We start from the raw sequence: 26,661 nt of genomic DNA on the forward strand, positions 1-26,661 counted from the left end.
TCCTCCCTATAATTAGCAAGGTCTAATTCCTGTTCAATGAATGAATGCAAAAGGAATGTTTCCTAACTGACCCTAGCTACTTTTAAGACTTCAAGGAAAAAAACACTAAGCTCGGCACAAGGCCGGCGTTAGGCTTGCACCAACCGTGTGGCATGAAGCTGGCGCAGTAGCGCCAAATGCATATTAATGAAGGCATGCTGCCGCCACAGCCACGTGCACAGGAAAGGAGCGCGAGTGCATAGGGCGTGTCGAAGTGCCGCACAGTGGCGTGGAAATGTCAGCTGTCGACGTGCAACCTAAAATGCTTGCATATAACAATTTGCAAGCAATAGTAATCACATCTGTCAGTGTCCGTGGATACTGAAACGTATGCAAAGCATGCAAGACAGTTCCTGTGAACACAAAATGAAGAAGCAAACACAAATGCATGGTAGGGAATAATGGGTCCCTATCCCTGGAACAAATGACATTGAAAACCGTGTGCCCGTAGTCCAACGCAGTGTAGATAGTTATAACAAGTAGAAGTGAAATGCATCATATGTTAGCGCGCCACCAATAGGTAGGTCCAGCCCAATGGTCAGGGTCACCAGCTGACCCATATTGTGAGGAAGAGTACACAGCTGGGGTTGTTTTGTCCATAACAAAAAGCACAATAAATGTAAATATCTAGCGACCATATGACCGAATTATATCCCACAACGCATGTAACAGTCACATACAATAGGTATGTCCGTATTTAACATACCATATGTAACAGGAAATAGAATAAGCATGTAAACAAAACAGAAGGAGCATATAAACTGCTACAACAATAAGGCAACATGTAGGCTGAAAGGAACAGTATTATCCGTAGCGTTGACTGTGGGTACGTGTTGTCCAGTACAATCGGATATGTGTCTGGAATATATCCCATCCTGGACATAGGAAAAGGTGGCATCCTACCAATGATTAGAACAGTCGGCCAAAATCCGCACATCCGCGGTCCAAGCCATACTTGTCAGGATGTGTCACAGTTGAATGGGTATTACCCGGGTATACCATGTCATGAAAGTTAAGTATGGGCGTGCACCTATGTGCGTGAGGAATGGCATGTGGAAGGTCAAACATGGTAGGGTAGTCCACCATACAGGTACCTGACATATGTAGGGTATGCAATGTGTTACCTTGACCGTGTCATGGGCCATTAACCAAAGCAGTGATGGATGGAGTGTCAGGAATATTTGTGTGTGTGTGTGTGTGGGGGGGGGGTAATGGTATAATCCTCAAAGGCGAGACTGTGTCGTATGCAGAATAGGTGAACTGGAGGTGTATAAGGGAGCAGCGGGTGAAGCAGAAAGAAATACAAACAGCATGTATACAAATCTGCAATACAACCAGACAGGCCATACTGTAGAACACAATCCCACAAACATATGAATATTAAAATGCACAATACAAATGTACAGAAATGTCACCGGCACATACCCACAGATTGGTCCAGATGGAACTGGCCATATCAAGTGCAACACACCTGGATGCATAATGGACTACCCAGCATCCCCTCCACAGCACACAACCCACACCCATACCTGAATGTCCACCAAATCCAGCCATACTTGGCCTACTAGTTTGGCGCAGTCACATCTACACATAGTGACCACTACACATATGTAGTAGGTACTGTCACCCTAGGCCATTTCAGGATTGCAAACTATGTATCCCTTGTATGTAAAACCCTCAGCATATTTTCCTAATGCCAGAAGGATGGTCGGTATCGGTCTTGTTATTATTGGTCTTGTTAAATTTTTGGATATCCCTCATGGTATAAGTAACCTGTGTAAACATTAGAATGGGTATCAAGTCACGATGTCCAGTCCTGTAGACATCTGGACGCAAGTTGGAATGTGCAGTAGTGGTGCACGAGACTGTCCATCCCTAGATGGTCATGAAGAACCTACTACCCAGGATCAAACACCTGCCCGTGACACACGTGTCCCGACACGAATAAATGAGAGAATATATTGCACACATTCACATAGCGGCACATGGAATAAGGGTGATGAAGGCACTGACGTAAACAGGATACCCCCGATCCACTGTGTGAGGGACAAGTACTGCGTGGGTAGGTGTGACCTGACCAACAATGATACAATGCCAAATGTCCTGTGATTGTAGGAAATAACTATGTACCATACTGCATGTAACAGTTGCCTAAAGCGGTCACATCAGGATAGAATAAACGTAATTCATACAAGAAACAGGCAAACAACCAAAGTGCTAAAGGTATAGGCTCACAGCTAGGAAACTAATGAATGTTCTAACCCTGCACTGACCATGGCTATGTGTTGGCCTAAACAATCTGGTGTCCCCAGTAGGGTTACCACCTGTCCCACTTTGCGAAGGACAGTCCCTCTTTGGGCAGTTGTGTCCAGACAAAACATATTAAAAATGTCAAATGTCCTGAGATTGTAGGACATAATTATGTCCCATATGTTATGTAATAGTTGCATAAAATAATTATTTCTGTATCTAAAATACCTAAATGTTACAAGAAACAGAATAAGCAACTAAACTGCTACAAGAATAAGCTTTTATTTAGGCAAAAAAGTAAAGTTCTATCCCTTGTACTGACCGTGGGTATGTGTCAGCCTGTAAATTCTGAAGTGTGTTCCGAAAATGTACCACTTTGGCCATTTGCAAAGATGGCAACCCTAGTCCCCAGAATATATCCCAACCTGTATATATGACAATGTCAACCCTACCAATGGTCAGAGCATTTGCACAATAACTGGCCAGCCTCTTAACCACTCACAAAGCCAGTGACCTTTGGAGGAAAGGTGTTGAATGAGAATGACTACTTACAACAATGAAGAGTAATAGACGCATTTAACTGCAGAAAATTAGTAGTATTACGAATCTGTCAACATGTTCCAAGTTAATAGTACTAATATGGTAGAAGTGTCCGTGATTGTCCCTGAGTTGTCATAGCTGTGTCCCTGTCACTGTAGAAACGCGTCCCCGATTATCAAAGAGGTCGGTACACGTAAGTACACCAACCAACTGTCACATCTGTTGACAGGACTATTGCATACCTGTAGTTAATTTATAACTGATGTTCAGAATAATATTCATTGTATCTATAAATGAATGAAATAGTCAAATGGGAAGGGAAATACGTGGAAACCCCCCCACCCTGCATTATGTAGTGGAACCACTCCCCACCCTAAATTATGTAGCGCCGACCTAATAACGTGGTCAGAGGTGCCCAAACACCTGCGTCTGTAAACACAAGTAGAATGTTAAAAGCTGGACTAACTTTGTCCATGTGCTACATCTGATATTTGAACAGCGCCAGGGCAGTTCGAGTCACCAGTCAGACAAGCGTAAACCCAGACCAGTACATGAACACCCTGGCAATCAAACACGCCTATGTGCGAGGACTATAAGCGTAGGAGTTCTGAATATTCTTGGAGTGAGTAGACATGCAGCACGGATCCACAGCAGTAGGAAACAGGGAATGTCATAAGTGTAGTACTGCGGTTTTCCCAGCAGGAGAATGGATGCCTGCTGTGTAAGGGAATTGGTGAGGCGTATGTCAGAGTAGCTATGAACCATGGGTATACATATAAATGAGCCAGAACAACAATAGTGTAGTGGTTAGAGCATCCACCTAACGTGAAGGCATTCCCGGTTCAAGTACAACTATAGCACATATTAATTGTGTAATGAATGCCTCTGTGCTGTAAAGCCAACATTTATACATGTAAAGGTGACCGTGTTCACATGGGTCCGTTAACTGGATTCCATCAAAGTGGTACTTTCATAAGGAATAAGGCACATGTAATCCCAAAGAAGTGCCAGTAAACAAATGTAACTCAGAATAAGTAGATGCAAGTGCGCCTGCGTGGGTGTACACAGATTTTAGCATAGCAAATGTATGTTGTCTTGTACAGATGTAATTTTTTTATATAGCGATATATATTTAGATAGATAGATGTGTGTATAGAAAAATATCCACAGACATAACAGAAATATGCAATTATATATGTATGTATATATATATATATATATATATATATATATATATACATATAGATATATATATATATATATATATATATATATATATATATATATATATAGATAGATATGTAAGGAACGCCGAAAGTCGAAAGCAAACATAAGGGTTGTGAAGGGAATCTAGAGCAAGTAAGGCATTATAAAGTGCTCGCAGCATATGTCAGATAAAGCTGCACAAGTGTGAGTAGAGCACCACTATTCACACCAGAGGCAGGGTTATACCAGTGGCCATAACATCGTTGAAGTGTTACGTCAACATTGTAAACAGATGGAATGTAGTACATGTTGCGACCACCTACACTTGTAACCTGCAAATCGTTCGTAATTCATAACACCAGGAAAGGCACGTATGTGCAAATATGAATGGATGGTGAGCCTGTGAATACATGAGGCAGTACAAAATGTGTGTAGGACCCCAACGCTCTGGAGAGGGCAATGTGTAAAGGTGTGTCATGGCTGCGATAACAGGTGTATAATGGCTGGTATGCGTGGGAACTCAACACGGGTGTGCTGGAGAAACTATGGATATGCGATTATGGACACAGGAGTGCTAGGGTATGTTGCGCCGGTTGCAGTGGAGTGGCCTGTGGAGGTCAGCTAGTACGTAGGTGCGATTCCCAGATAGAGCGTCGTCTGCATGGAGACATGCGTGAATGAGCGTATCGTTGTCGGACATTGTGCATCAGGGCTGGCAGCCCGGCACGTAAAACCTAAACGCCATCCATGAGTGGAACGGAGTTCTGCTGTGACAACCCCAAACCGTGAAAAGCAGAAAGGCACAACGACATGCAGACATCAATATGTTAACGTACAATCTCAGTAACACAAACACTCATTCTATTAACATTAATAATATGAATGTGCACAGAAACAAACACAGTAGCAGGAATAACGGGCTGCGCATACGAGTAATAGGTTGAATGACACTATAACATCACACTTATCAGCGGCACCCCAGACATGAAAAACGTGCAACATCTGTCCGCTGTATAACGTGCAGTATACTGATCACAAGTTCACCGGAATGAAGTGTCGGTGTCATAATGACTAAGGCAATAGTATGCTGTTGAAGCAGAGATAAAACCCAATATGCATGTGTAAGTGTCTATGTCCGGGAAATGTTTAGGTTAACGGACACACAGCTGTATATATAGATAAAAACGTATATATATATATATATATATATATATATATATACATATATATATATTTATATACACATATACATTTATACAGATATATATATATACACACAAAGATATACTACAGATATATATAGATAGATATATATACACAAACAACAGTTATTGATATAGACATATACACACAAAACAAATATGTCATTGTAGATATACACATGTACATAACTAGGTTACTTTACAGCAATTAGGGGGTAGCATATATACAGCTCGGGCATATGTGACTGGGAGGTCCAATAAATAAACGTTGAACCCCCCACATCACCCAGCTAGGCCGGTCAGACATACAGACAGGCAATAAAGATTACTACACTGCTGCTGTCCAAAACACCGGCAGGACAGTAGCAGTGGGAGATATCTGCAAGGTCTACACTTTAAACATGGATAACGGTGTCCCTTGCGGGACCCCAAAAATTCACTGTACGTGTGAACCTGGTGTCATTGATGCGAGCAGGATGTAGGTGTACATGGAACAGTAGGTTGTGCAAGTGTGATAATACATGGGTTGACAAAACGTACGACATGTGTCCCGAGATGGGGAGAGTGGGCAATGTGTAGGGGTGTGCTCATACCCCAGCTGCACTCACAGTAAGTATATGTCATGAGTGCTGTAGAGAGGTGCCAGGTAGGTGGACCATGGGTATGCAATAATGGGCTTAAGTGTGCAGGTGCTGGTTGGCAGAGATGTAGTAGGCCCGCCCAGTGGAAGTCATTAATATTCCTATGTGGGCATAGCAGACGCCTATACGTCCCAAACCTGAAGAGCACATCTACCGGATAGTCTGTAAACCATTGGGGGAACACATAGGGACCAAATCAGTGCCGTGTACCTGATTAGCATGGACGTCCATAGTTATGAATCAGAATGTAACAAAGTCCAAATAAACACTTCCAGAACTAATGATATTAGGTGGACAGGTGGCGGAATAGAGGTTATGACAGGTGACATGTACGAGTCATAAACGGCATGTACCTAGACAAACGTGAATTAATACATATGCTCTGTGACTGTCAATGTGTCTGGTTAATAGAACCAATTGTCTAAATGTGTCCCACAGGGTGTTATGCAGTGTTCCTGATACAGTGTTCATTCTCCCCCATTGGTATGTGAGGTCTGCTAGTGACGGAAAGTGCATAATCTGATGACCACCTCAGGAAGATGATAGCGTAATGGATGGTTCCAGACCCATACGCCTGTGAGTGACACACCCGTCTGGGCAGTTATGTCCTGCAAAATGAATGTTATGGCATATGGCCTGTGAGTTCGGGAAAGGAGGCCATATATTCTGTGTAGTGGTGTCAGAAATTAATTTGTTGTATCAGAAACAGCTACATGTAATAGGAAACAGTATTAGCAATTATAATGCTACAAGAATAACCTTAACATTTGCAAACCGTGGAAGTAGTCAGTTCACAACTGGCTGTGGGTATGTGTTGCCTTGACACATGTGATAGCTCTACATATAGGATCTATAGGGCCGCCACCAATCTGAATGGCCAAAGTGGGACCTGCTCTGTAGAAATGTCAGACATATCAGGGCAGAACATACCTACAGCCATGCATAGTACAGCAATATACATATCTGCACAAATCAAAGCGTAGTCTAGCAGCTGTAAAGTTGCTTATGCTACTACATATAACATATCGATGTGTCAGGTATACAAGACCCGTAACAAGCAACCACTACAGACACGTAGAATATGAGAATGTCCCCTAATCAGGACAGTTGCAATGGCTAGAGTATCGTCACATGACATATGCCTAATGAGGGACTGTCCCATGCAAAGTGGGAAAGGTGTCATTCCTACAGTCTCCCATCATGCAATCTGAAAGGTGGGAAACGTACAGTAGGTATGAGGTAGCATGACTCGCCGGACAGCTGCGTTAACAAAATCATAGTCACATGTCAACATTGCAGAGTATCGGTTCCCATGTATCAGGCAGATGGGAGCAGATTGTATGAGGAACATGCCTATAATATGAGTACGTCACTGGACAGGCCACCGAGTTCGTACAGCCGAACGCCTGCCGTCACCAAATGGTTAGACATACCCGATACTGTAGTCATGTAGTCCGATGTAATATGCATCACAAGGGATCGCACACACCCAGCGTGAGTGACAAATGTAAGCAGAAATGTTGGTGAGCGAGCGGCTGTAAGCGTGTTTGTCTACCAGTATGCCAGTAGTGCACTGTCAAAGAAATATGGAGTCTAAACAGGTAAAAGGTGCTGTAACCAGAGATCAGCAGTGCTTAATACTGTGCAAACCCACGCACAACTGCTCCCACCTGCTGGAATGTGCCTTACCCAGTCCGTATCCAAAGGTGTTGGTCTGCCCGCAAACAAAGAACTGCCCTATTCACGTGTTGGTAGCAGTACCCAATGCACAGCACATAACTCATGTGAGTTAACAATAGACCATGGCATATGTACAGACAATAGACCACACACACACACCATGCAGTGCAGTCATTCAACTGTATAGCAATGTACTGGCAGATATGTCCGGACCACTGGTGTATGCATGCCTGGCCGTCCTGTGTGTCAATGTGTGAGCATGCCCATTATGACTGTTATGCATGTTGTCAACCGACATTACCGTCATACTGTCATGTGTGTGAGCATGCCAAGTATGGACAACTGTATCGAATGTGTCACATGTCCAGATAGTCAGTACTGTGTTGCCGACCCCTCTGTTCAACACAGACAGGTGTCATGCTGTGTCTGCAGGGTAGCTAATGGTCATGCGGCATTGACAGTTGCAACATGTCTGCATAGCGTGGGGGGACATCCAACCGCATCCACAGTCCTACACAGCACCGTGGGTGGCACACATGACTCTCACATGTGTAGGTTGGATGGGGGCACAGCTGACAGTTGTACACATCTGCCGCTACTGTACTGGTATGCCAGGTACTCCATGTCAGTGTGTGGACCTACCTAAATTGCCGGTTGGAGGATACCAGTGTACGTCAGATCCCAGCGTGAAATACCAGCACAGTGGTGTTGGACGTCCGAGCTTTCACAACCTACATCAAACCGCCTGGCCTGTTGTAGTCTGTGTGTGTCTTTGGGGGTTGGAGTCATTCATTGGGCATATCCATAGGCCATTGTATATCATTTGTCTGTAGTGGTCCACACCTGTCCAGCTGCATGGAACGTGTGCGGGCTGTATGGACACACATGATGTTCATCACATAATCTGCAGTGGGTTAGGACACCCTGTGAACTACTGGCTACCATTGTGACCCCCGTATGTGCTACAGATGTCATGGTGCCACTATAGACGTGTACTGTCTGCTGCCCTAACAGTCGGCCACCAAAGTCTCTTGTATGCTCACATACATACCAGAGCAATGGGTACATACGCATTCTAATACAACTGCCAAATTTTAGGTCGATAGACGTACCCTGGGGGTGTTCTGGACCTGAGGACAGTGCTGGAGGGCTGCCTATGTCGGATGCACACAGTGCACCTCGTATACATGGCCAAGCACAGGTAGTGTCATGTTTGGCATCCATTGTACTGTGTGCGGGTCAGAGATGGGACATCCGTGGGTACCTACTGTGTCAGTGCATATGCCTTGTGTTGCCTCTTTGCCACGGGGAGGTCATACTGTGCACGGCCTTTCGCCGACTGGTCCCTGCTCAGGTAGTTCCTTTGCCAAGTCACACTGTGCCTGCACAGGCCTTGGCAGTGGTGTTGAGCCGTGTGGCCCTGCCCCATGCTGTTCCTGCAGCAACCGTTACTGCAGGATCAGAATGTGTAGCATAGCAAATACCATAACAAATTGTGTGCATGTAGCTAGTGAATACTGCAGGGCACCACCGGATGTGTCCGGATACCAGAACCGTGAACTGAGCATCCCAAACACATGCTCAATTACATGTCCTGCCTGTGCATCCGCCTCATTATGGTGTGAGTGCTCAGGTGTGTGTGTATTGCTGCTGGGTGTCATCAGCCATGACACCAGTGGTTACCCAGCATCCCCCACTAGGACACTGTAGGGGATGTCCATATTGGCAAAGGTGTGGTACAGCTGTGTTAGAAGCCATATATCGGAATCATCATAGCTTCCAGGGCAGACAGCACACACATTCAATGTAATTCCCTGCCCATTGCATATGGCCTAGCTGTTGGAAGGTATGCCCCTGCAGTGACTGTAGGCCCTAGCCCGCTCACCGGGTGGTGCTGTGATGTGTATGTGTGTGCAGGCTATAGCACCCAGTACCCCAGGGTAGTCATCCATGTGGTTGAAGAGATGCATATTACTGGTCTACTAATCACGTGTGTTGAGGACATGTACGTGCTCACTAGCATGTGTTGACATGGCGTCTGTGAACTGGTGCAGTACTCTGGATGCAGATGCCTGTGAGATCCCCATGACATTCCTAGTTGTGCTGTGTGAGGTACCTGTGGCTAGTATATCCAGGCCAACACATACCGAGGTATCCACTGTGATGGGTTTCCCTCAGCCTTTTTGATGTGTCAGGTGTGGCAGGCACAGGTCAACAAGCCGTTGTATGAGGTCTCTGTCCACCCCACAGTGCTCCACCATCCCCAGCTCATGTAGCCCCTGGTAAGTCACCCTGGGTCTATAAAGTCTTATGTCACCCCAGTAAGGGATGTTCAGCAGCATACACATCCTCACTGTCTTCAGCCTCCTGCACATGATGGTCTATGTTGCCTGCTGCAACCCTACTCATGTGGTTGGATTGTGTCATGAAATGTCCCCGCAGGTATACACCGGTGGTGTAGAGTGCAGAAGAAACCTGTGTGTATGATGCTTGCTCACATTACCGTACTGTTCAGGTGCAGGCTGGCCATGTCATCTGCTGATTGTGCTGATCATCACCTGTTTGTGCAGCCTGTACACCATGACAACCCCACCACTGCTGTTGTCCCTCCCAATGTCACCAGGCAAGTATAGACACACCCCTAGCTTAGGCGTGCTAAGGCAGGGGCACTCCCGAGGCACAGTTCTGCAATGTACGCACAGTATGCCTGACCCCCCTCCCATGCTGTCAACTATATTCAAGCCCTGCACCCGGCTAACTACACACATACACTCCAGGTATCTGTATCACACCCTGGGGATAAATGGGATACACTATTGTCAACCTCATCTGCATAGTATAGTCTTCTAATGAATAGTTATATGACCCACACCGAACCTCCAAATTAATAACCACTGCTTAGTGTCACTCAGATCCATACACAACTGGTAACAGGTGCCTTACTATCACCATATTCGATGTCCCATGGTCTTCCCAGCAACAAAATACCCGGTGTCTACACGACTGCAACCCGAGACCCTGCACACAACACGATGTGCATTACCACTATGCCATGGCAGATATACATACATCCCAGGTTATCACGTACAGATCATCCGGCACATACATTCAATAGTGCTGATGTCCCCAGACATATATGTTTATATCTATGTCTATCTCTCCATATCCACATATATCATATATATTATTTGTATCCATATATACATAGATATACATACACACATATACATGTACACACATATGTAGATATTGCATTTATATCACAACAGCAGTCCACATGACAGCAAAGCATTAGACAGGCATGAAAAGGAAACTACATGTGCCACCTGCAACATGTAGTGTTGTTACTATCAAGGCATGTGTGTTCTGTTGTGTCACACGGGTCAGACTATATTAAGGGTAAGTGTAGGGCTGCTGACATTTACTCACCAGACCTGTTGGCGAATGAATGTGTTGATAACCCAGTGTCTTGGCAGAATATGTGGGCTGTGGACACTATATAGGTCAGCAACAAAACACACTGAACACATCCCGCAGCTAGCCACCCATAGATATCACAAAGGGTATAAATGCAAAACACACACACCTGCCATGCCATGGAATCGAGCACCTACCTGTCTAGTCTACCACACGACAGCATTACACAGTAACAGAACGCGCTACCAGGTTTCAGCATCACCGCACTCCCAGAGGCATACTTCTAGGTGGATGACATCATCTGCAAAGGCAAAGATGTTGATAGGGAATGTATGGAGAGGGAGCCATCTAAAAGCATTACTCTTTCCCCAGGCAGCTGGAAACACACATACACACACACACACACACACACACTTGGCAGGGCTGGGAGTTGAACATACACCTAACTACCTTATCACACTACAGCATTACGCATTTACAGAATGCACTACTGAGATTACTGGAACACAGCACTCCCAGAGGCATACTTCTAGGTAGATGACATCATCAGCAAAGGCAAAGATGCCGATAGGGAATGTATGGAGAGGGAGCCGTCTAAAAGCATTACTCTGTCCCCAGGCAGCTGAAAACACACACACACACACACACACATACACTTGGCAGGGCCAGGAGTCGAACATACACCAAACTACCTTATCACACTACAGCATTATGCAGTTACAGAACGGGCTACTGAGATTACTGGAACACAGCACTCCCAAAGGCATACTTCTAGGTGGATGACATCATCAGCAAAGGTAAAGATGCCGATAGGGAATGTATGGAGAGGGAGCCATCTAAAAGCATTACTCTGTCCCCAGGCAGCTGGAAACAGACACACACACACACACTTGGCAGGGCCGGGAGTCGAACATACACCTAACTACCTTATCACACTACAGCATTATGCAGTTACAGAACTCACTACCGAGATTACTGGAACACAGCACTCCCAGAGGCATACTTCTAGGTGGATGACATCATCAGCAAAGGCAAAGACGCTGATAGGGAATGTATGGAGAGGGAGCAGTCTAAAAGCATATTACTGTCCCAAGGTAGACGTAAACAAACACACGGCAGTGGTGTGAGTGGGACAACTGCCTATCTACGGAGCACTATTACAACACTACATGGATACGAGGTGCGCCACAGACAGTACACCCTTCAAGACAGTCCCAGTGTATTCAATGTAGGAATCCATCCTGATGTGGGGTATGGACATCTGTTGCCTGGATGACCACTATCGCTATACAGGATTTCAATGGTCATGCCCATACACAGAGGCACATAACCGACACAAGGTGTCACTGAGCATGCTCACACACTTAGCACACGTCCGTTTGGAATGTACTGTGTGTCCATCTACACAACGGCGTACTGGGCATGCTCACACACTTAGTAGTAGCAAAGGTCTGTCTTGTATGCACACGGATTCTAAACATGGAAGGGCACAGTTTGGAATGTACTGTGTGTCCATCTACACAATGGCATACTGGGCATGCTCACACACTTAGTAGTAGTGAAGGGCTGTCTTGCATGCACATGGATTCTAAACATGGACGGGCACAGTGTGTCAATAGTGAACATTGTTAGCACAAACTTTACACTATACACATCTGACACCAGTCGTCAGGGCTAGCTGTGTAGCGTTCATGATCACAGCTGACAATCCAGATCCAACAAAGGGGAATACGGACATCTCTGCAGTGAGGAACACCTGGCATATGGCACAGTTGTGCACAATAGCACTACCACCGTATACCTCAGATACAGACATGTGGGCCATAAGACCGTGACGGACCGCTCCAGGTGTTACTGTCCTCCACTCACATGTACTGACCAGTACACACTCAAGAGCCATCACAGATGTCTCAGGTGCAGATCACAGTAGTACATGCCACAGTCTACTATGTAGCCCTCGAACATCACCATGTCCTTGGACCAGCAACACACATCCATACATTACCACACCACCATGTTACTCATGACCAGTGGACTGTACATGGGTCTACAGCAACTGTGCAGACTACACATGTACTGACAGGGTTCCATCATGTGGTATGCAATGCAATGATACCACAGTTCATAACCAGGTCGGCTCTACACCTAACAGGGGCCCTGGGTCTTACACAGCTTTAACAGATGACTGTCGCTGTACACCAGAAAACTCATGTTTGGATATGACATACATGTAATCGCAGTGGATATTTACATGGCCCACACACACACAATGCATATGTACATAGCAAAGCTTTTGCTGTCCTCTGTGCAGACAAGTGGCTACAGCAATCACACACATGCACATGGAAGGTAGGTCCATGGCTGTTGAATGCTAACAGTACATAAGGTAGCAATGTTGACTGAGGTAACATTCCCTCTGTAACAGTTACCCATGACAACCAACATATCATACAACAGTCCATGTGTCATGTATGTCATCACACATGTCCACCAATTGCAATGCATACAAACATGGCTACATGACAGGAATGTAGGACCAACACACATGTACATGTAGTGGTGTGCATGCAGCTACCATGCATGCGCAGTAGCTGATGTATGTCGTTCATCTGTGTCTAACTACAACATGCAGTTGCAATGCAGCCCCATCATTGACACCTGTATATGGTGAAATACTGACAGTACGGTAGAATGTACATCAGGTATGGATGGATGTGTGTACATAAAGTGGTGGTCCACCTTTGCAGATGGATGTTTGCTGAGGACAGCTCACAGGTGTGTCACAAGCCGTCCTACCATCACATGTGCAAACAGTACACTATGTTACTGTTACCTGAAGGTGAAGACATACAACCTACACAGTGGTCAGGGTGTTACTGACTGTACATCACTTGACACCTGTAACACTTATGTCCTCCCGTGTGCATATAGCAGCACAATTGCCAAAGTTGGAGTTAGTACACATAATGCGGCCAATGCAGCTGCATGTCTGTCAGATGTATCATCATATAGCAAGTATATGATTCACAGTACTGCCATGTGTGTTTGCTTGTGTGACCATATATGCCACGTATGGTGGGGAATACATCCCAATTGTTACACATCCTTGTACACTGTTGTAGAGATCTGTACATATTGCAGTGTAGAAAGCAAGATGTAGGCAGGGGTGGTGTGTGTATCACACATGTCAGCTATCTGTATGTGAATGACATTTGTGGACTCCACAGTGTTTGTGTGTGTGTGTGTGTGTGTGTGTGTGTGTGTGTGTGTGTGTGTGTGTGTGTGTGTGTGTGTATGGCTGTCTGGTGCATGGAGTGAGGGTGTATGCTACCATACAGAACAGACAGGATCCCTAACCCCTCATGGTGATGCAGTCTACTACCCTGTTGATGCCATCAGTCTCAACCTTACTGGCTATCTGTACATGTTCATTCTCTGTGTCGCATCATGTGGGTGCACAGTACTGTGAAGGTGATTACTACATAGGCAGGGTTCCTCACCTCAACACTATCAAGTGTGCGTTATAGTGTTGTTGACCCCGTGAGTGTGGTCATGTTGCTGTGTGTTTCTGTGTATGTCTGTGTGTGTTCTCATCCTGTAATGTGACAGTGTATTACTGCTACACAGTGAGGCCTCATGCTATCAACTGGCCTCTAACGTTGACATCAGCCAGACAGCTGTGTAAACCCCTGCACCATGTCACCATACCTGTGATGTGACCCGGTATGGATGTCACGTCTCTAGCCACTGTAGCCTATTGAACAGCTCACATGTTTCTGGATCAGTAGATGTGTGGACATCTGTGGAATGGTAGCCTTTCTAACAGTGAAGTTGAGGCTACGTATAGCATGCTGGTATTGCCATACATGCCTGTGAGTACTCCACATTTACACATGGGAAACTGCAAACACTGCTACTTATTGGCACATGCAAGTAGACCTTAAGGAGGGAAGCAGGGCATCATTACCAACATGCTGTTCCTGTTGTTACCAAGACACAGACTGTGAACATACAACAATGCACTCTAGCTGCAAACACTGTAATGTAATGGCACATGCAATTAGACCTTAAGGAGGGAAGCAGGGCATCATTACCAACATGCTGTTACTGTTGTTACCAAGACACATACTGTGAACATATTACAATGCATTCTAAACCTGTACTACATGGTATGTCTGGTGTGTGTCAACAGTACACAACAAATGTAATATACACTACTCACTATTCTGTTCACCCTGTGCATCAGACCATATGAGCATGTCCCTGCACTGATGGTGTGGATGACAGGGATGCCGCACAGGCATCATCATATGTACAGGGTGATAATGTTTGCCAGGGGCATAGGCTGCACCAGTGGATGACATCATGTGTGTGGGTTAGGGCCGGTGATCTGATTGGACATGTGTGGTAGTTATGCATGTGGGTGTTGCAGTGCCTATAGATGTTTCTGCTGTGTGTGTGTGCACACAGTTCTGCCATGTGTCCAGCCTACACAGGGGTATTATTGACAGCTCCAGATTGTACAGACCAGGAAGTACAGCTCACTGTGTCCAGCCACGGCCATGTGACCTGTGCCTGCCAGGGGGTGCACGGGCACTACCAATCTGTACCTCTGCCTGGTAGTGCACGGGCACTACCAGGCAGAGGTACAGATTGGCTACTGGCCGATGACACATGTCCACTGGAACTGTGTCCCCACTGGGAATGTCCAGGGCCACGTCCTTGTGGCCTGCTGTGTCCTGGTGTGGACAGCGCAGCACCAGCTGCACTGCTACTGCTACAAGCACTGTGGGAGCGGGCATGTGAGGTGGCTCATTCATGTTGACCTGCACCAGGTGGTGTAGCTGGCCTATGTCCACATGGCCTACACCTCACTCCTACCAGATGTTCCAGCACAGACAGCTCACGCTCGCGGATTGTCATGCCATGGTCAAGGATTCCAACCATGTCACCCAGTCGCCTGTCCAAAACATCAGCAATCTGCTGTTGAGCATTTGCCAATGCCTGGATATTGTTGTTTAAAGAACGGATAGCAGCCCTCTGAAGCCTCTGCCCTTCTGTGTTCTGCTGTTCAGCACGTGCCTGTGCTGCCATTACAGTCTGGAACATGCATCTGGTGACACCAGCTGCTGCGCTCTGTCCTGCCGGTGCATGTCTGCCAGAGGTCCTCCTATGAGCAGCACTGGCCACATGCCTGTGTGGCACATCTGCAGTCATTACACTGACACCATGGTGTGGAAACACACCTTCTGTAGCCACCACACATTCCTGTTCCGAGCTAACACACACTGAGTGTCCTTCCTCTATGGCCACTGGTGATGGGGTATGTGTTGGCATGAGTACTGTGTGCGGGGAAGAGGGGGACATAGCTGGGATGGCAACCATTGGCACAGATTCAGCCCCTGACAACCCTGCCTGTACCTCATGCATATGTTCATGACTGCTAGTATCTGTGGGGACACTAACATCAGATGGACCGCAGGAGGGTAACACACCTATATCACCTGTGAATGCAAAGAAAGACTCTACATTACACACAGACACACACACTCACCATGCATGTGATTTGACAGACGGCATACAGCATGCATGTGATACAGCAAACGGCATGCAGCTCAGACAGTAATAGTGGTAGTTAACATACCTCCCTGGGTTGCACACAACAGCAAGCAGGTGTCATATCAGAAGCCATGCAGTTCACACAATCATGGTAGTAAGCATGCATCCCTGTGATACACCATGTGGACCAGCACAGGTTAACAGTACACATGGCTGATGTGACCTTGACATTGACATGTAGTAAGATATGTAATCTGCGGACGTGTGCATTGACATGCATACATGTCTGATACAATGGTGTCCTGACACATGTACAGCTGTGTAATGGGTATGACATTGCAGTGCTGTCTGTATGCCCTACAGATAGAAAGCACTTTTAGCAGATGTGCATGAGCATTGATGGGTAGTATGAGGCATCGACATTGCTATACAGTGTGAAGTACAGACACTGTGCCATTGCATGGCATCATGAGGTGCCTATACTGCTATACAGTGTGTAATACACACACAGTGCATAGCCATGACTGCGTGCAAACACATGACATAACTACTGTGGATTGTGACCCACATCGCTGAGGTGTATACACACTAAACCATGCTGTGTCATGTGACAGGTCACTGGAAGACCTACGGATGACACCCCTGCACAACTACTAACATGTCTTAGCTGCCTGGCAACCATGTCCACACATGGCAGACTTGTCAATACACCATGTCCCACATGACAGCTATGTACCACACACAGGAGGTGCACAGCTGACAGTGATGTCCAACAGCAGCAAGGGAAATGTATGGTATCTGTGGCCTGATGTGGTGTCTATGTCTGTGGAAGCTGTACAGGTGACTACTGCCATGCTATGACACAGTGATGATGTTCAACACATCTTATATGGTAGAATTAAGTGACACCTCCACAAGCTGTGCACAGGCTTTTAGGATGTCCAGTGTTCCACATCAAGTATATAACCATTCAACAAAGGCTATAGTTGGACCATGTGTGGACAATGTGCAACAGGGTGTATACACATCACATCTACTGTGTGGCTACATGTCTCTGGCCATCCTCCATGGCCATGTGTGAACATGTGTTGGCCAAATGTGTGTGATGGCCGTCTCACATGTCTGTGTTGTCCCATATGACATACACCCATAGATATCAGATACGTCACTGTACACAGGGTTATGCAGACAAAGGGTTGTAAGTTTGGCATGTGGGGTATGTATTATGGGATAGTGAGACAATATTGCAGCCGGAACGCTACATGTCTGGAACTTGTCAAATGGCACATCACAATGTGTGCACCCATTGCAGGGGCATATTACACAATGGTGAATCCTGTGGGCTGCCCACATCCCAGCTCACTGTGTGGTACTGTTTGCGTACCACACATGTGGTGTTCCAATGTATAGTACATATGCCTACATTGAACAACACCTCCACCGTTGTATGCACAGCTGTCCACACATCTAGCAATGACAGATACTGTGGTTTCTTGTTGGTGTTTCATTTAGTCTGAATATATTGCACATGGGTAGCCAGTGTGCTTGATGACAGATGCAACCTGTATATCGTGACTGGACCATACATTATGTGTACATGTGTTAACTGGCCACATGGCAAATAGATATATGCATTAACATGCCTGATACTGATAACTGTCTCACCTGCAATGGACTGATGTCTGTGCGGCACACCAGAGGTACCTGTATAGGGGTGACACAGTGATTTGAACATTACCCATGACTGTATGACAGCTACAGGGTGCACTGTGCATGTTAACACATTCGCCTGTACAATAGCATATAGTATGCACATGTGCGCATACACAGGGTACCAAACTATATTATGCGGCATGTGTGTAAACATACCTTGCATATGATGTTACATTACATATTGTACAGTGACACATGCAACTAAATGGGATATGATAGTCATATGTGCATTAGTGACTTACCAGGCAACTCCAGGCTCAGTGGTTGGGAGACACCCACCACCACGATGGCAGCTACTGTTTGTGGATGCTGTTCTGAGGGTGTCCCCAGGCTGGCCAGTAGCTCCTCGGTGCGTGTGAGTAGGGGCTGGGTTGGTGGCCCACCACCTGTTCCACCTTGTTCCCTGACAATTTCATTGGCACGCTGTTTTGCATGTCGTATCAGGTCCATGCAGTGTCTGTGCACCTGCTGGTAGGTGCGGTTATGGCCACCCACATCATTAACCCCCCTGCGTAATTCCTGCCACAGGTCATCATGCTGCTGGGCATGCTGTGGCACATGGCTGAACAACACCTCATAGTTATCATGGAGGTACGGGATGAGGGCATCATCCTCCTGGCGGCTATATGCTGGCAGGCGTGAACGAGGCATTATCTGGAAGACATAATGATGGAGATAGGTCACAGTATCACAGAGATGTGCAGAGATACAGCTGCACATACATTTGTATTAAATCTAGTACATATGAACAGTTATCTTTGCAAATCGTCATGACACTGACACGACTGACATGTTTGTGTCACACACATGTAACACCCGTTGTGCATTGGATATCATCACCATATATGTGTGTCACCTCATTACATTGCTCAGACTCGATGTGAATGCTGTCTTGATGTGGGCATGTCTGTTTGCCTGTACTGGTGTTCTTACCTATCAGCACATGCCTGGATGTGTCCACAGTAATGCTGTTCACCTTGATGCTGTGTATATGTCACATATCAACACATATCAACACATACACTGCCTTAACGGACATGAGCAGTGACAATGCACACATGAGCACAGAAACCATTACATGCATGTGTTTTGCCATATACATCTACACGGTACTGTACAGCAGTTCAACATCCTGCCATGTATCGCTTGTGTTGCACATGTGATACACATGGGACAATGGCTAGCCGGACGTTATTCGCAGGGATGGGTATCAACCATGGCATGTATGGGCAAGGTTTTCTAGCTGTATCCAACAGCCATTTTGCCACCACCATTTGCATTAGTGCCACATTACTGATCCAGACAGTTAATGATACATCTACCATGCGATCATCGCACCATGTTTGACAGAGATGACATGTGCAGCTTTGATGGACAGGGTTGCATGGTATGGCAGGAGTATGTAACATGTATGGCACACGGATCTGTCCAGCATGTGGTGATCATTGTAGTAGGACAGTGGCTGTCCATGACATATGTCTTTCAGATCAGGATATGTACGTGTAGCATGTCCAACATCACAGTGTAACACATGTCTTTATGCAAGGTAGCCAGCATGCTGCATAGTGGAGGTGATTATTGTGAAGGCTGGTATCGCCCATCCACGCATGGCCAATACCCCCGAAAGGTGATATGTGATCCGATATTGGTCACCCGAGTGCTGAGTATGCCTGTCCAATGATCTCCATGCTCATGGATGCCACCCTGTCATGACATGGGTGCCTCGTATGACTACCTAATAGGCCTAGAGACGTCACCAGCTCAGGGAGGTGAACTGCACAGCACCATCCCTTACACACAGTGTCCATAATGTTGACCGCTGCCTAGGTGGTAGTTAATGGGTACAGGGTTATTCATCTAGTGGTGACAATGCTATTATCGGCTGTCAGATTGTGCACATATGCCACGCACCTCACCCACGAAGCCCATTCTGTATGTTGTCCACAACACTGAGACAGCTATTGCTCCTAGGTCATGGCCATTCACATCCTTACATACGCATCCCATTTGTCTGTGTGGTATGGGCTACAATGAGGGGGGAGTACAAAACAGTAACCCTGTTTTACTGTAGCTGCCACTGGTGTGATATGCACATGTCACTCAGACACCTTTTGTAGTGTTGCTTCTGTCAACAGGCCACTGGTAGACCACTCCTGTGACATACGAAGGTACATCTAGTATACTCAGTGTAGCTGGAACACAGTATGGGTGATGTCCTATGACCTGTCACAGGTATGCTATGCAGTGTGAAATCATCCGTACTGTCATCTACATCTCTACTGCTAACATCTATGTTGATAAAGGTTCATAGACCTGGAGACCATACTCAGCAGGGTAATAGTGCAGTGCCTCCAATTATGACTGGTGTCTCTGCTTGTGGGTTGCAGTGGGTTTACATTATCCAACACCCTATCTGTATTGCATATTCATGCTCAGGACTTGTTCAGAACATGTAAGCACTTCATGAGGTACTTATTACTATAGCACACATTCCAACTCATTTCTTACAGGTACACTGTCTGTCCTCACATTTCCAGCTTGCTTACAGTAAAACAGCTGTTGTACACAGGTAACTCACATATCTTGTGAGACATGGTTGAATATACAGGCATGTTCAAATGTCACTTACCAGTGTTATTGCCTGTCTATATGACGAATATGGCAAACATGAGGCAATACAGCAATTGTCTCATGTACACAGTCAATGCTCACCTCCCAACATATGACACTAGATGCACATATGTAGCCATGCCAGTGGTAATGCTCTCACCAACCCAGACTGAACCTGACATTCATGTGGGGACGTTTAACGTTTGCAACAGACCCCACTCATCACATAGTCTCACTAGATCTCCACCACCACAGGCCACACTTAGTATGACTACGACATTTGCAGAACCTCTCCATACTCTGTGTAGGCAACAGAGGCAGCCTCCATCACCAAACACAACACCAATTACTTATAGCCCACAGACTCATGTGTGCACATCAACTACAGCCAATAGAGTGTCATAACCTGCACAACACACCAGTCATAGGTGACTCTGTAGGCGGTCACACTGATGTCCCATTCAGCAGGCTACACAAGGCGATAGTCGCTTACATCTGGCTGTCGGGTTACAGGATCCGCAACATGACCTATGCACCCATGCCACACCTCACCAGGTATGATTTGACTGTTATTCTCCAATTTAGTGTGACTGTCCTGAGATGTAACTTCCTGGACAACATGTACAGGGACATGCAATAGCTCTCCGGTCTTGTAGCCCAGAAGGTATCGCCCAAGCCCTGAGAAGTATTCTGCATTCATCCAGACTGATACCACTGTACAACGACTGAATGTTTCACTTCAACAGTTGCCTATGCAGCTGCTGTCATTCCACAGGCATCCAGTATCTGTCTGCTTTGAATGACATGGTCAACAAAGCACGATGCTTTGGCACAGATAACCTGCACCTGTCAGCCCTGGGAGTACAGATAACATGTAAGGCTCTTGCTGCTCCTATACTGCCTGTCTTGGACAGTTTCCAATAACATTCACCACCAGAACAGGAACAGGCAAGCAAAACCTGGGGTACTGCTACTCAATGCTTGACATCTTCATCTCTAAAGCACTCAGGTGAGGCACACCTTATAATGGACCACTTCGATATCTGTGCAGTGACTGGGACCTGCCTTTAGGCTCCGGACAGCACACCTACACTGACAGGTTACACGCAGACCACACCTTTCAGTCATGTAACCTGGACTGGAACACCCACGGTGGAGGTGTGTCCATATTTCACAAGGATGTACACACCTCCAGGCTCATTCCTTAGCACAATGCATCAGAGGTGATCCACGTGCAACTAACTGTGGCCAGAACTGCTATACACATTGTAATTTGCTACGGATTCAACAACATACCCCATGGTTACCAGCCCTCATTTCTTGGTGTACTGGACAGTAGGGTTCAGACAGGTACTACTGATGTGAGACTGACACTACCCCACACTTACCTGGGATGCCTACTCATGTACCGACACATTAGGCCAACGCTTTCTGGGATTCATAACCTTCACTCAGCTGGATCAACCCATACACACCACCACCAAGAACAACAATATCCTAGACATGGACATTACCAACATGTCACTGGTGTTCCACACCTGGGGTTATCCCCTCGTTGGTAGTTTCCGAACATATGCTAATCACCCTTATTATCCACATCCCAGCACCACACCCTTCATGGAATACACAGTAGAAGATTTCTGCAATGCCTACATCAGACGTCTTATGACAGCAGTAGTAAACATCATGACACCCGTGCAGATGGACAATGCACTTACAAATGCTGAAACATACACCAGTGCACTTCATTAGCACTTACACGACTGCATGGATCATGCTATCCCAAACAGAGCCATGATGGTACCCACCAGATAACGGACGCCACTCTGGGGGTCTGGTTCCATGCACATAATGTACAACAGAAGGTGGAGGCTGTTGCAAAGTGGAGTACAATCTCATGGGTGGGGTAGCTCACTGGTCAGCCTCAGTAGGATCCGGGATCCCTTATCACATCCTCCAAAGCTAGCTACATAAACATTACTGCAACACATTCCAAGGACTACCACAAAGCATTATGGAGGTATGTCAGTACTCAATGGCAATACCCACATCTGCTCTGACATACAACAGTTAGGCAAGAACATTACAGACCAACTGCTATTGGCAACATCCTGGCAGATAGGTTCAATGCTAACTTTACACCCTCTCACTCCCTACAGGGCCAAAATTCATACAGGAACAATGCAGAGTCCCTGCGGTCACAACTACGCAGTTCCAACCTGCACTCTCTAAGGCCTGGAACAAAGACTCCATGTGACCATCCAATATCCCAGGCTGTGATTTACACAAACCTCAGAACGACATGGCTCCCCACTTGACCACCAGATTCAGTAATACCCTTGTATCAGATATTGTGGCCCCTGAATGGCACACAGCAACAGTCATCACACTCCACACAGGTGGCACCACAATGAACCACAGGGACTATTGCACTATACGCCTGACTGGACTGTTCTGCAAGGCTATGGGGCACATCATCATGGAAGTCATTCACAGAGACATTGGTGGCCTCCAGGCCTTTGATGCCACCCGGGTTGGATTTGTTAGGGCCAGACCATGGCTCCTACACCTGGTGGACTCCTTTGATACAGTTACCAGGGTAGTTGATGAGGGTAAGGGGGTCCACACAGCTTACATTGTCCTCTCATTGGCTTTCAGCACCGTTCTCCATTCTGGTATTGAAGACATACACATCCACCTGCACATCGACCCCTTTGTATCGGGATGTTACGCAAAGTGGCTCATGGACAGGACCCGCACAATGAGGGTAGCATACCATGGTACCTACAGTAATTCAGTTGTACTTGGCGTACCACAGTCCTCGGTCATAGGGCCCCTCATGTTTGGTATATGCTTCCCTGAGGTACAGGCTAGCACAGAGGGACTTTCCCCGAATAGGTTTCCAGACGACTGCCAACAAGGAGCCATAATTGATCCACCAGCTGATACAGACACCCTCCATATGGGTGTCACTGTGACGGATACCTGATGTCAATAACATGGCCTCAAGCTGCATAACACAAGGTGCATAGACATCCCTTTTGGATTACACCAATCACCCACTGACTGTCACATAGGTGGTAGTCCCCTACATACATGTGACATTATATGGGATCTTAGTACACATGTATATAGCACCCACTCCTTTGATAACCATATTGCCAATGTGGCGTGGATATCCTTCTACATGGCCACCCTTATCTGTAATGGGTTTGTAGCTGGAACAAAGGCACCCATTGTACCTCTATACTCCTGACGTATGGCACACATTCAGGGGTACAACACCCCTTTTGGGGTGTACCTTACGGAACAGCAACGCCTTTACATACCGCAACATTAACACACCATGAGGATTATTGACCTCCGAAGGATGACGTATGCGGCACAACTACGGACACCACGACTGTACACATTTGTATACTGCATACTCAGGGGTGACCTCTGCTGAACATACAGGGCCCATGTCCACAACAATATTTATGGATATACTCCACATAAGCAACATAAGCAAAGGCCACTGAGAGCAACATGCTCATGGATATGTGCACAAACGCAACGATGAGTGTGATGTGCTTGAGGGATACATTCCTGAACCAGACACTCACCATGCTTTGGAACATGATTCCTATGTACATCAAGCAGGGATACTCACTAGCACTCTTCATGAGATACCTCGATGGGTGGATGAGAGACACACATGTACGCCACGGATCACTGCAGTGGCTGTACTGTACACAGGTGCAGGAAACACATGGCTCTGCTTTTCACAGACAGGACACTACCCTAGGGAGTTGCCGCCAGTGAAAACACTGTCGTTGTGCTTACACATGGACTTGGCCAGACAGCATAGTACCTCACTATGAACCTGTGAAGCTATTACATGTCCTTTGTGGATGGATAATTGAGTAGCTCTTCCATTTCAGTTAGCTATCATGCTGTTACAGTGTCCCGTGACTACAAGCCATATGTATCCTGTTATTGTGTATTCTACATGCCAATAAATGATACCCTTTGTTTGCATGATATAACAGTTATGCTGTGTAAAATATCTGACATCTACCTACAATACTGTACATTACACATATTTTTACACATGCCTACTGTGACAGTATATCGACATATACTATCCCCTGCTATGGCACGTACATGTTGGACAAACCCTACCACTGATGGGGGGTGGTGTGGAATTGTTGTGTTTAAAGCCCTCATATAGCATACCTTGTGGTGTATAAGATGTTTACCTTGTGGCCCACAGCAGGACACACAATTTCTACAAGTGTTACTATGCTCAACAAAACATCACTATATAATACATTTTCCCACTTTATGCATTGCATACACTTTAATTACTACAAAACAGGCTCTACATACACTGACATACTGAGTGTTCTATATACCTTGTTTCTGAGTCTTTGTAAAATATCTCTCTTACACCTTTACTGTTTAAACGGTTCTATGGTATGAGCTTACAGTTTGAATGTATGGCAAGGCATCCTTATATACATCGATACCTGTAACATGTGGTATCCTGCTGCCAATTGGTGTTCCTGAGTAAATTATTACATGCACATCAGCTGTGCCGCTACTCCATTCTCAAATTACGTGGCAACAGTGGGGCATAATTGAATTCTCCACTTGGGCGTTGCCCATTTGCCCTACCTTTGGGGAGATGGCCTGCATGCGTTTTGTTGTGAGGAATTGCAACTGCTATTTGCAGAGACACGGATATTTTGAATTTATGTCCCCCGTGGATTGTGTGTGACAGCTAGAGTATGTGGTTCTACATGTGAGTGTACCTGTCATCTCAACCGTCTGATAAGGGACTACTGCAAACAAAACCTGCAACATCGCCGTCTGTTCCATTATACAACAGCTACAATTTCACATGGCGCCATTACAAATGTGTCTCTCACAAGGTATGTTAACGGTTCTGCAGATGTAATTGAGTGAGTGGATGTTTGTGATGTTATTACAGTCTGTATTGCAATTGTTTCGGATGTGGGGAAGATGTAGGTGGGTGTACATAGCATATACAGGTTTGTGGGGACTGCATTTCTACATATTTAATATATGTGTGTGGGCTCCTTCCCTAATTGAAGACCTATCATTTAGTAGACTGAGAAACTATGATTGTTACGGGCTTATACATTGAGCCATTGTTAATTAGTTTCTATATAGCATGCAGGTGAGGATGATACTTCAATACCTCCGGAAATACATCGATATGTAAGGGAATGTTACTAAATGACAGCTGTCTCGTGTATTTCTGTCACAGATATTTGCACTCATTGCAGTTGTGTTGGTGACTGAACCTCTTTGGCTTGGGTTGCCACCTTTTCAAAAGACCATAGTGGGACATTTGCAGGACACACATCGGTGTTTCCAAGCCGACACATACCCACGGTCAGTACACAGGATAAAACATACTTTTATCCTGAATACATACTTATTCTTGATGCACTTCAGCTACTTATCATGTTTCATGTAACATTTACGTATTTTAGATACAGGCATAACTATTTAATGCAACTATTACATAATATATGGGACATAATTATGTCCTACAATCTCGGACATTTGCCCTTTTTAATTTTTGTGTCAGGACACAACTGCCCAGGGAGGGGCTGTCCCTCTTAAAGTGGGACAGGTGGTAACTGTATGCCTACGGCCAGCTATGACCACACCTACCGTACTGATCTACCTCTGAGTTAGCACTAACAGACACACGATGCAAACACACACACACACACACACACACACACACATTACAGTCCCACAGAAATGCACATGGCACCCTCAACACA

Source organism: Protopterus annectens, chromosome 13.part0 (genome assembly GCF_019279795.1).
Source record: "Protopterus annectens isolate FY-2018-M chromosome 13.part0, PAN1.0, whole genome shotgun sequence".
Taxonomy (NCBI): domain Eukaryota; kingdom Metazoa; phylum Chordata; order Ceratodontiformes; family Protopteridae; genus Protopterus; species Protopterus annectens.